This window comes from Delphinus delphis, chromosome 20 (assembly GCF_949987515.2).
Source record: "Delphinus delphis chromosome 20, mDelDel1.2, whole genome shotgun sequence".
Lineage (NCBI taxonomy): Eukaryota > Metazoa > Chordata > Mammalia > Artiodactyla > Delphinidae > Delphinus > Delphinus delphis.
In genome coordinates this window covers 42787165-42799817 of record NC_082702.1, presented here as the reverse complement: position 1 = coordinate 42799817, position 12653 = coordinate 42787165, and the positions used below count along the sequence as shown (strand labels likewise).

Below are 12653 nucleotides of genomic sequence, written 5' to 3'. Positions count from 1 at the left end.
CCTGGGAAGGAAGGAAGAATGTGACTACTAGGCAGCTGGCCCCAGACATACTTGTTTTTACTTTCCTCCTACACCCATAAATGTTTTTAGAATGTATTAAACAGTCAACTTGTCATTGGTATTAATCTGTAAAAGTTGATACAGACCAAACAAAAAGAAAGCTTTCTTCCGCATCTGTACTTTAGATTCTAAGGACAAAGTGAGCACAGTCAGGAATAGGTTGTTCAAGAACAACTCTCTTCTTCACCAAGGAACTGTCTAGCCCAAAGTTGTGCCTGGGCCCAGCAAATAACGAGCTGCCCTTCCATCCCCGTGGCCTAGACATGAACCCTATTGTGCAAATAAGGGAGGCTGTGAACACACACTTTTCAGACAAAAGTAATACAGCCATACGTTTGCTGGCTTGTTTCAGCAGTGACCAGCTTCTGGGGATATTGAGTACCCTACCTTAAAATTTACAAAAGGCCTAAGCCAGATGGGATGGAATTCACAGACGGTACTGGCAGCCAAATGATTAAACAGAAGCATGCACAGCTTCCAACTCAAGAACTGCACCAGTGCATGTCTGACCAGTGCAGTGATAAAAAAAAATCTTGTGTAATGTCCTGAAAGGGGATGAGGTAAAAAGGGCTAATGATCTTTGGATCTTTAATGTACATCAGATGAGGAATGTACATCTTTGAATTAGATCCCTAAGTGTGAAAACTGTGACAACTTCTGGAAAGTTTGTTAGTCTCTAACTGGCTCTGAAAGCACATTATCTTTCTGTCTCACTCTGTTGCTACTTTTTAAAAGAAGTCCATCACCCCAAACATGACAGCAAGACACTAAACTTTGAAAAATGCCTTTCCATATTTTTTTCCCATAAACCATTGGTTTAAACGTTAGAGATTAAAAAATGGAAACATTTACCTAGCTTTATACTAATGTGGCATTTACACATTCTTCCATACCATTTGAATGCACTCACCAGGCTGGCATCCATTCTAAGCACAGTGTAAAGTCTAGAAAGGCATTTTATTCTTTCCAGGTGTTCCTGACTAGCTTATTTATGGTCTGACTTCCTTTCATAGTGTGAGAAACCTTAGCCTTCTGCCAGCTGCAAAGGGTTGTTAGAAGAAGCATTTTTAAGTTAAAAAATATATAGCAACAATTTTCCTCTCCTCCCTCTCTCTCTCTGCCACACTTCATGCACCTTCTTGCATTGGTTAGTCCATGACATGTCTAAATAGGCATTTAACTGTACTCACCATCAAAGAAGCTGCCCCATGCAGGCAACAGTATATTAACTTAATGAATACCAGAAAGGATAAGAAGGAGGGTACAGAGCTGTTAACTCAGCCCAAGTTATGCTTCCTGAGAACACTCATCACATTCGCTGGTAACACACACATACACACAGCATCATGCACTTTTCTCCCCTTCTTTAGTTCCAGAAAAGCTGAGGGTCATTACAATGACATACAGCTGAAAAGTACACCTGATTTGCAAAGAAGCCATACAGTATGCTTGTTTTATGCACACAGTCACATAAACTAACCTTAAATGTTTTCTCATTCATGATTAACATCTGAAGGTCCCTGGCAGTATTTCCTTGTGTGACTACTTAAGTAGTCCCGATTAAAAACCACTATTTGCCTCTTTAGTGGCCATATTACAACCCAAATATGTAGATGTAAAAAGATAAAATAATTTTGAAAGATAAATTTTCAACACCATAAAAGAAAATGAAATGTATTCTAATTTGTATTCTAATTTAAACAATTACAGGTACAGAACTAGATAAATAATTGGGGCTTAAATAACTGGTTCTACCCACTTAAAAAATGCACTCAATTAGGACAACTTTGTAAATGTTTCTGAAATGACGGGGGTTTTAAAAAATTATTTGAGAGTGTCATTTATAACAATTATGACTTTTAGAAGAAGAAAGAATGTGAATGGTGGCAAAGATGAGACATAATTGACCATGAGCAATAAAAAGGTTGACAGGACTTGAACATTTTTAAATAAAAAATTACTAAATCCAAACAACTTGGATCCCAGGAAAATTTGAGTGCTTAACTAGTAAGATCACAGAATACCTATGTTCCTTGGAAAAGAAAATTCATTTTTATTGAGAAGGTGTGGTTCAAAAAATTACCACATAATTTAGAGATCCACGGGAATCTTTGGCATTTCAAAACTTGAGTGGAGCCTTTGGAAAAAGCTCATCACAGCTCCTTTCAATCTCTGAGGAAGCTGGCATTCTGCGATGGAGTTGTTAAACAGCCTGGCCATGCCAAAATTCATCATAGCACTGCCCCAGGGAGGCTGCTAGCTGCCTGACCCTAGCAACTCGGAGTGGGACTGGAACAAAAGGCTAGCATCCATTTCAAAAAGAACCCCAGGAAGCATCTGCGGGAGGATGAAGAGTGTCGAGGTGGAAGCTGGAAGACAGTGGGAGTGAGGAAAGCACTCGCTAAGGAAGGCAGAGAGAGCTGGAAGGAAGGCAGGCTGAGCCAGCAGGTTTATTGGCAGAAGTCGCACACACGATTGCTAGGCAATGGTCAATTTCCAGACAATAACAGCACAATAACTGCAAAGCAGTAAAGATGAGAGATCATGAAGAATGCATCTTCACACACAGAGAAATGACAAAGAGAGGAAAAGGAAGAGCGAAGGAGGGAGGAAAGTAAGGGAAAGGACAGGAGGAAGGAAGAGAAGGATGAAAAAGAATAGGGAAGTGGAGGGGAGGGGAACCACTTTAAGAAAGTAAACATGAATTATCAGGTATCTTTGTGTTTACAGACTGTGGAGTCTATCTAGGCTGGCTAATGGCATGCTATTCCTTTTCTTGTGCTGTCAAGAAATATTACTGATTGTTAATAGCATTAAAATCTTTATCACTTAATTTATTTTATTAAACCCATTCAGATTTAACATTACTAGCACACAACTGTAAAGAGCAGTAATAATGCCATCGAGGTTGGTATCAATGATGCTGAAGGGTATTATGTAAAACGCAGCCAATGAGCAACGAGATGACAGGTTCTTACAAACCTTTACATTAGATTAAGGAAAAGCCTTGCACAGATTCACCAAACTGTGATCTTAATATGATATAGCATCCTCTGTCCTTTGATGTCCCTCTAGAATTACTTGTCATCCTCCAACATTTAAAAACCAAATCTCAACATCCAAGAAGAATTGTAAAAAGAGTTAATGTATATTTAAATAATGCATAAACTTTAACTCTTTCCTTCTGCTTCTGTGTTTCTCTCAAAGCCATTCTTTCAAACAAAACTTTGATATGTCAAATACTTTTTTAAAAATAATAATGCTATAGGCCAATGAAAAAATGGGGTTATAGCTTTATATAATATTTTTAATTATTCACTCAAATAACTTTTATAGTTCACACAATTAAGGACTTGAACTGTCTTGCATGGGCTAGAATCCTTCCAGGGTACCTTCAATCCCTAGCAAGACAAATTGAGGTGAGCCATTTCAGTACAACAATTACCCAGAAAAGGTCTTCTGCTTCATCCTGTCAGACTTGTGGAATTTTATACATTTTTATTCACATATGAGATCTGTGAGTAAAAGCCATTCTGATCAACCCCATGGGCTCTATCTAATAGGATGCATCATACAACATGCACTACTGCCCCACCCCCATCAACGTGGGGAGTCAAGGTAATTATAATATGATAAATGAATTAGATCATGGGAATGAGAAGATCCGTAAGGTTGAAAACAATTATCTTGACATTAAAAACCTCAATTGTAGTGAAGTTTTGTTAAAACACAAAGTTTATAGAAATTAAATTTGGAGACAAAAGGGGATCTCACCTAATGAAGGATCATCTGTGACAGTGATAGATAAATCTTGCAAAGACAACACTCAAGGATTTAAAGGAGCCCAATTAAGCTGGACTAAATATCAGAAAAACCACTAGTAAAGAATATAAGGGTTTTTCTTTTCTTATATGATGAATCTGCTATATAAACTTATCAATTACAACACAGACTCATTAATTGGATTATTTTATGGCTTCTCTGAGCACTGACTTTTGGAACTTATGTTAAATTTAGATATGACTTCTAAGGAGAAAGAGAAAAAACTCATCTGGCAATTTAAAGCTGTTTCAGGTGACTTTTTTTTTCATTAAGTTGAACACTGTCATCTTCCAACATATTTCTGAAGTACCTTTATTTTTAGGGGTTTGTCCTAAACAATACAATTTTCTTGAGAAAATAGCTGTTTAGTCTAGGCTTATCTTTATGTAACTGCTGTCTCAATCAACAAATATTTATGAGTACGTACTGGAGTAACTGTAACTAACATTTCTAGGCAGCGGGTAAGTAATCAAGTGATATGATAAGCTTTTATTTTATTAAACTTCACCAGACTGCTGATGAATTTTTGTCCCATAGGAAGTTGAGTCTCAACCTAAGTAAGAGTCATTGATCTCCGTTTCATCACACCAGGCAAGAGGCAAAACTGGAATCTGAACCCCCAGGCTTCAACTGCAAACCTTCACATCCTACGGGATAATGCAACAAAGCCTAATCCAGGGCTCCAGCTCTTGCTAACTCACAACCAAGTTGTAAAAGTAAATACAGTGAAAACTATGTTAGATGTAAATCACACTTTAAGGCATAAAAAGATGTCAAAGCACTTTGCATCCACTTTGAAACCAGACACCACCACCCCACTAGAAACAATGGCATTTCAGTAAATCTATTTTACTTAAAGGAAAAGGTTAAATAAGCTGGTGAATGCCAACAAGTGTTCTTTGGCTAATGTAGGGAGGTGCTCTTGGCAATCTCCTGGCCTCTGAGATTTTGCTAATTGTTTTTCCAAGAAGAAACTTAAGTCTCTTTCAAGCACTATCTTGAGTAAATGTTGCCATGGAAAAGGCTTGGTATTCCACTTTCTATAGTGGTTGCACAGCTACTGTAAAGAGTGCAGAGAGGAATTTTTGTAAGCAGCTGCCAACCACACCCTAACCCCAGGCAGCTGTCTTGTGTTATGAATTACTGGTCACGATAAGAAGTGTGGATGATGAGTTATAAAACATCCCCATTCCAGACAATGCAAAGTAAGTCTTCCTGATTATGGGAGGAGGTAGATGGAAGACACAAGAAATCAGATATTCTTGCCATGTTGGAATATAAATGACAGGGGTTCAGACACACATTCTCACTTAACTGTCACTCTTCAATAGACTGGCTAACAAAATGCTCCTGTCCAGTATATACTGGGATACACACATTCCAACTGCAAAGGCCTCAGAGGGAGCAGTCATTTATGGCTCATCCTTCCATACATGTTCTAAGTGATTTGGCCAGGTGGCCAGGAAGCACAGGAGTGAAGAAAGGACAGACTTTCCAGTCACTCTGAAAGAACCTGTCAAATCACCAATGCTACCAGCATCTTTCATTCACTGGTACCTAACTGAAGGGGAAGATAGGTAGGAGGCAGCCTCTTACAGGACTGCAATGATGATGTAAGAAATAAAGCAGAATTCTTCACTGGAATTCGGGAAGGTTTCTGGGTACAACAGTTTCAGAGCCCAGAATTCCTACTCATATCTTAGGGCAAAATTTCCCAAGGCTGAAGTGCTACGTCGGCTTGGTGCATTTGGGCCAGATGAGTTAGGGTCCTGACCACTTGATTTTCAGGGAATCAGGAAAAGAGCTCAGGCTATAAAATACCTTTCTGATCGTTTTTCACTGCTGTGGCTTCAGAGGTTACCAAAGTCTGTAAGGGCACAGAATATAAAATGTTTCCCACTGCAGACCTGGAAGACTGGGCCCTTGAGTCGTGAGTGGCCCACCATCAAAAAACCCTTCTCCCTTTGTTACATCTGCTGGGCCTTCCACTAAAGAACTGAATTAGATAGACTGGGGGAAGGGGAGGAGGCGAGTGGGGAGTGGGGGATGGAAGGAAGGCTGGTGCAAGAATATATTTTCTATGTCTGGATAAGGGAACAGGATTCTAGGTAATTGCCTGGTTTTCTCATTGTTCTCGGCTGCCAATCCGAGATTCATAGAGGGGCTGAAGGGATCTCTCTTTTCTCCTTTCCCTTCTAATTCTTCACTCACTACCTCCCCACCAACCCTCCAAGTCACCCCTCCTCACCTTAATCCTTTTCCCTCCCCTCTCATGGTGCTTATTCCATCCTAGAGGGGAAAAAAAAGTAATTTGTCTGTTTTATTTATGATGCAGTGAAGGTATGCTGCACGCGTCAGGATAGCCTGACACTGGTCAAACTATCTGACAGCCGAGAAGAACTGCCTTCATACTCCAATGAGTGTATATTTTAACCATTTGTCCACCAGAGCACACCACCAAGGTTCTGTCACACCACCAAGGTTTTGTCAGGATTCACAGCACTGGGTTTGTTTGTTTGTTTTTTGACATCTATTTTGTTATATCCCAGTTAACCTTGGAACAAGAAGTGTTTTCACAGAATCTTTTGTCCTACATATGTACCCTAAAATATGCAGAGATACTGTTCGTCATATGGCAAAATTCAAAACTGTCTGAATATTCCCATGAAAGACCTCTGATCATGCTCTTAGAACTTCATTAAATTTAGTGATCTAGAACAGTTATGCCACAAGTCCCAAATCATGATACAGTATTTAGTGATCAGATCCAGAAAGTGGAATTAGCACAAATGAAATCAAAATTTCAAGCTACTTCTCCTCAGAATTAAAAATGAAAGCACAGGTCGAAAAGCTAGAGTAGTCCTGTCAAGAATAACGTCTGGGTAAAAATCCCTCAAGAATATAAAGATTTTATTTTTTTCCTAGAAAGAACCACAGTTAGTAGGTATTTGATAGTTCATCGTCCAAGTTTGAATCAGAGTGTTTTCTCTAATATTTGCAAATTAGGGCTTTTAAGAATTTGACAGGAGCAAACTGAATGGCCAAAGGGACCATTTTATTGCATTTACTCCTTTTCAATTTCTGCTGCATTGTACTCTCTGGATTCCGTGATCTACCTGCCAAATGCACATTCACTTGTGTACATACTGAAGTGGACTCTCCCCTTACTTTCAACAACAAATCCCTAATTCCGGAGGGCCTGCCTCACATCCACTCTCTCTCTATCCCCTGTTGCTTTGCCACCAGCAATTTAATTCTCCTTTTCAGACATAAAAGGACACACTGGGTTTTCACAATTATACTTTTGATTTCCTCATAAAAAACAATGCTCAGAATTAGGCCCTGGACAATCTGTTCTTGTCCTGCAAAGGCCTGTGGGGCAAGATTTCCAGAAGAACCAATGAGATTTCTGCTGACTGAAAATATTTTTATTTTAATAAACTACAAAAGAAAAATGCTAAAAAAAAAAAAAAAAAACACTCACAACAGGTTCAGAAATGTAATGTAATGCACACAGCATGAAACAGAAACAAAGACCCAGCAGACAGGGAGTGTGATGAATGGTCCTAACCACATCGTATTTATTTATTTTTTTTAAATCTGCATTTGCCTTTCATCTGCAAATGAAAGGAATGGGGAGAAAGTGACTATGCATTCCAAGGAATTTCTTTTGGTATAATAAGAGCAAACGCAAATATTATAAACAGAAGCAGAATTAAGAGTCTACAGCAACAAAGATACAGAATGGCTGAAAAACCAGGGTTCCCACTGTGGGGTTTTTTTGCACTCGGCTGTGGAAGGTGGCAAGAAAATGCTGTACAATGTCGACTCAAGACAAGGGTTACCACAGCGCTGAATGCTTCTGCTTTTCAAATCAAATGTGAAAGTGAGTTAAATTGAGTTTTCTTGAGGTGACAGAAGAAAATATATATTTTGGTATACTTTTAAGTATACACTGAAATTATGAAAATTTCTAAGACAGTACTTTAAAAAAATCAAGGCATTAAGATCACTTAATAGTAAATATGTACACAAGTCGAAATATTATTTAAAATTTTCAAGCCATGTAAAAACCACCCACTCTTTTCTCTGTAAGCATTGTTCCCAAGGTTTTAGGAAGAACAAGATAAATCCGACTGTGTGGATTATGTAGTATGCACAATGCACTTGACAGACTGTAAAAGTTAATATATTTTGGCAAGGGTACTAATTTACAAATAGCTGATTAGATGTACCTCACTAGCCATGGAAGAAAATAGGCATATTTTTGTACATAAGACTATTATGCATTTTATATATACATCTACATATGTATGTGTGTGTGTGTTTATGTGAGTGAAGAGAAAAAGAGAAAGCCTCACTCTCAAGCTGTATCAATATTGGTGACACAAAATGCACACAAATTTCACAAGTTCAAAGTCTTCCATTTTTTTAGTGAAAAATAACCAATCTAACATTGTAACTCTACAAATATCTGGAAGTCTTAATAGTACTTTGTACATTTCATAACCATTTAATTTTTAATATTCAAAGAGTTTTATGTAGTGTTCATTTAAGACAAATGGACATAACTTTTGAAGATGTGTTTAGAAGTTATAAGCAATGCCCAGCTGTTTTTGCACGGGTTGAAATACCCCTCAAAGATGAGCTAGTTTGATGTATGCAAACGTTTTATACTTGTTGTATAGTTCTGGAAAAGAAAAATTATATGTGGTTGGCCTTGGCAACTATGATAGAACAATGTCAATATAATAGAGAAGAAACTATTTGATCACAATAAACTTGCTAAAATAAAATTCTTTCTACATGGTTGAAGCTAACAACCATAATTTTATGTGCAATATCAATATGATGTAGAATGGGCCACTTGATTAAAATAAACTTGCTAAAATAAAATTCATGGTGTCAAAATAAACACCCGGATGATAACCTAGGCAGTTCTGAATCTCCCTATGTTTTAAATTTATATTTTCAAAATAGTTCAGAATGGGCTAACAAGATAAATCACATCCTTCTATGGAACCTGATTAAATTTCACATTGGAAACTGAGAAGACTCCTCATGACCTTCCCTTACAGTAGCTGTCCTGCCATTTTGCTGCCTTTGCTCCACCTGGCTCGACCGCAGCTGTCATAAATCGCTGACTACAAAGCTGCATGCTTTGAGAGGCAGCTTCAAAAATATAAGTTTCAAAAATTAAACCACTTACAGTCCCTCCTCTTCATTTAGAGACAATATATTTTGTGCTGGCGTTATCTTGCTATGTAATAATTGCACATTAATAAAAACATATGTGGTGAGAAGCGAATAAATAAACTGCACTTCACAAAAGCATCTCGACACAAAATCACATTTTCAAACTGCTTTAGAAAAGGAACTGAGAAAATCCTGGCAAGTAAATAGGCAGGCAAGCAGCAAAAGAGATATTCTCAAAGGTATTTCCAAACTTGCATTCATGACGTGAAAATTGGTGTTCACTGCAGATTCCTGTAATATTCCCAAGATATAAGTTGCTGAGCATTTTTCCCTATACTGGTTATTGCGTTTTTAAGGAGCCTTTTATACAATTATTTCTTGTATAATTGTCATACAAGCCATAATTGTCATAAAAAGCCATATAATGGTTTTTTTCAGTGTTTATGAATTTCTACACAGGGAAGGTGGCTTATTTTGCCCATTGAAGATGATCTATGGAAATGATCATGTGCAGCTTGATCATTTTTCACACACCCGTAAACTAAGGCTTCACAATATCTCTAGGTACTTTTCTCCTGATCAGCAGAAAGTGTTCCCCTCTACTTTGAAAGTTCAGAAAATCTACAATTAAACTGTTTTGGAATTCTGTTGTCTTGTATTTATCTGTGCATCAGTTACACGCGTATCAGCACCTCTTCTCGAAAGCTTCCAATTCTCCTCTGGAAAAGCTGCCTCTATTTAATCCATTCCTCTCTCAGACAGAGACATACATCAAACAGGAGAGAAATATTACCGAAAGAAATACCTATTTTCTCACACTTTTCAGATTAAATATCTCCAGCTGCAGATAGAAACCTCTTTAAATTGAAATTAATTTCTGTATTTAAAAAAAATATCAGGTGGTATGTTTTACTTTCTCTGCCTTTGCAATACAATTTGTAGGCCCTCGAATTCTTAACACAAATACATTTTTAATCTACAACCCAGCCTGAGGTTTCTCTTATTCTCCTGATTACCGTTTCCCCCTCCATGTGGGACCTTATTTGTTATCTCTCTTGCTCAATGCTTATTCAAAAATACCTTCAATCTGAATAAAGAAAAAAAAAAATGGTCAGCCAAACAATACATAAAAGGGCAAGAGGAAAACACTCATAGAGCTATACAAAATCTATACTTTCCTAGTATAGAAGACTTTTTCTCATAGTCTTATCCCAAAACAAAAAGAATTATTTACATTCACAGCTTAAGAAAATAATTTTACATACTTGCTCTCTATGCTCAAATGCTGCCAGGGTTGCATGTATTTTGTAGAGGCAGACTGCCCTCTGCAGGGGAAAGCAGCTTTTTAACAGCCGCCTTTCAAACAGTCTCAAAAAAAAAAAGAAAAGAAAAGAAAGAAAGAAAAGGAAAAAAACAGGACAGCTGTATCACAGAAAATATAAACAAATAGTTTCTTAAATGGATTTGCTTGTATGCAATTAAACTGAATTTATTCACCCTGAAATGTACTTGTTCACACTCTACTTTTTTTTTTTTTTTAAGTTGCCTATCCCCTTTTTCCACTCACAGGAAAAATAGGAAAAGGGCAACATTTTTGTCACAAGCTGCACAGTGATATTAAACTGAACACAGAATTGTTCCAGCCTCATTTCTTTCCCAAATTAGAGTAGGCTTTAAAAAACATTTTTTTAATAGTTATTCAAATGCCATGTAACCATTATACAGCAGGGCTCTGAATTTGTCAAGAAATCTCTCTAGATTTCTGCTCTGGGCTTGGGGCAGTGGAGTGAAAGCATTCTTTGATGCTTAGAAAATTGCATTGTGGTTCTATTATTTTCACTTTAATATTTTGGAAAATGAGATGAGGTGATATTGATTTCACCCCATTGTATGTATTTCAGAGAATAAATGAATAAAAACGCTAATCAAGAGAAATTTTGATGATTGAGTCATAATTACCTAAAACTTAAATGTTGTGGTAGAAATTAGTGACAGTTAAGAGCTAGTGAGTCCTTCATTTCATTAAGGCTTTCATTCTTCCTTGGGTCTATCTGTCTTGCACCAAATACCCTAAAACCTGTTTCAGCAACTAAAGGAGAAGGGAGGTCTGTATTTTTAAGGAATGGTCTTCTAGGGTTTTGGTTTTTGGGTTTTCTTTTTTTTTTTTAAGGTTGTCACAGAGTGGATTCTGTAAACAGAAAGTGTGTGAAAAGGTGTCACAATTTAGTGGCATTTTCCAATTAAGTCTTCAGGGTTAATTCCTTACACTTAAAAAGACACTTCTGACTTCTGCTTTCATTGTTTTGCCCCCTTTACACCACAGAGCTTCTTCCAACCCCACAAGAGCTGACTTCCTTCCTCCAGTCTCTAAACGCGACCAGCAGGGGGGCCGATGAAGTGCTCATTTTTCACATCAGTCTTATAAAATTGCTTTCCTCATTAATTGTATCCATGGAAACAATACATTTGGCTGGGAAGGGACTCCTGAATAAAATTTAATGGGATTCTCAAAAAATTTGCAGGCTAGGGGGAGATGCAATGATCAGCCATTCTAGCAATCCAAGTTTTAGCCCAGTTCAGGATTAATTTCTTGTTTTCAAAAACTGAACTGAACTGAATCCAAATTAAGCTAAGGTCATAAAAATGTAATTTCACTCTCTGAAAAAGAATTTTACAGGGGAGGGCAAATAGAATTTTTGTTTCGGAAGTACTGTGTAATTTCTAATATACCTCCTAGCAAAAAACAATCATCAGTACTTGCCTGAATGGCAGTTCTTAATACCCAGGTTCTAATAATGTAAGCATGACTTGATCTGGATAACTGATCAGATCTTCTAAGCAATGCCCAGGCACTTGCATTATCCTTCAACCATCCCTACAATCTCCTCCCCTCTCTGTCCTAAGCAGGCATTCTACAAAGTCACATCATTCCCTCTCTCTGGCTTTTTTATTCTTACCTCTCCCTCAGTGCTTATAACCCTTCGGGCAATCTTGGTTTTAATTTTTTTTCCTTAGCAGGTAAAGTGTCTGTATTATAGAATCTTAAGCCAGGCCTTTATATACCCATATTTAATTTGGAAAATATGTGGGTATATACCGCTCATTATGGGATTAGTTACCAGCTGCAAGTCTGCCACTGTGGGAAGCCAATTTGTTGTTGTTTTTTAATGTGCCATTTCTTTACATTAAAAAAAAAAAATTCCATTCAAACCCCTTGGATGCTTCTCTTAGAATTAGACTGATATGATCTAGATGAAGAAAGATATGACTTTAAATCGAATAACAACATATGAATTTCAAATTATCTGTGACTTTTTTCTAAGCCCCAAATCATTTCTGCTTCTGGGTAAGTAGGTTAAAATTTTTAAATATGTAAGAATCCAGACTTAACATTTCCCCTTATACATATTATCCTTTCCCTGAAACAAAATGATGTTCCCACTCTATCAAGTCGTTCCACACGTGTGAGCTTAAAAAAGCTTTGTTAATGCAAAATCAAGAGGAGAAATCAGGTCTGTATTCCTCTGGCCAGAACCCAAGGTCAGCCTGTGAGAAAATAAATGGGTGCTGGTTCT

At 37.4% G+C, this 12653-nt stretch overlaps 1 protein-coding gene across 9 annotated transcripts in view; it reads right to left on the bottom strand.

Annotated features, from left to right (window-relative positions):
* The window catches only part of ZFHX3 (zinc finger homeobox 3), a 1367978-nt gene that overhangs the window by 1115675 nt on the left and 239650 nt on the right, over nucleotides 1–12653 (bottom strand). The gene's annotated exons all lie outside the window — the stretch shown is intronic.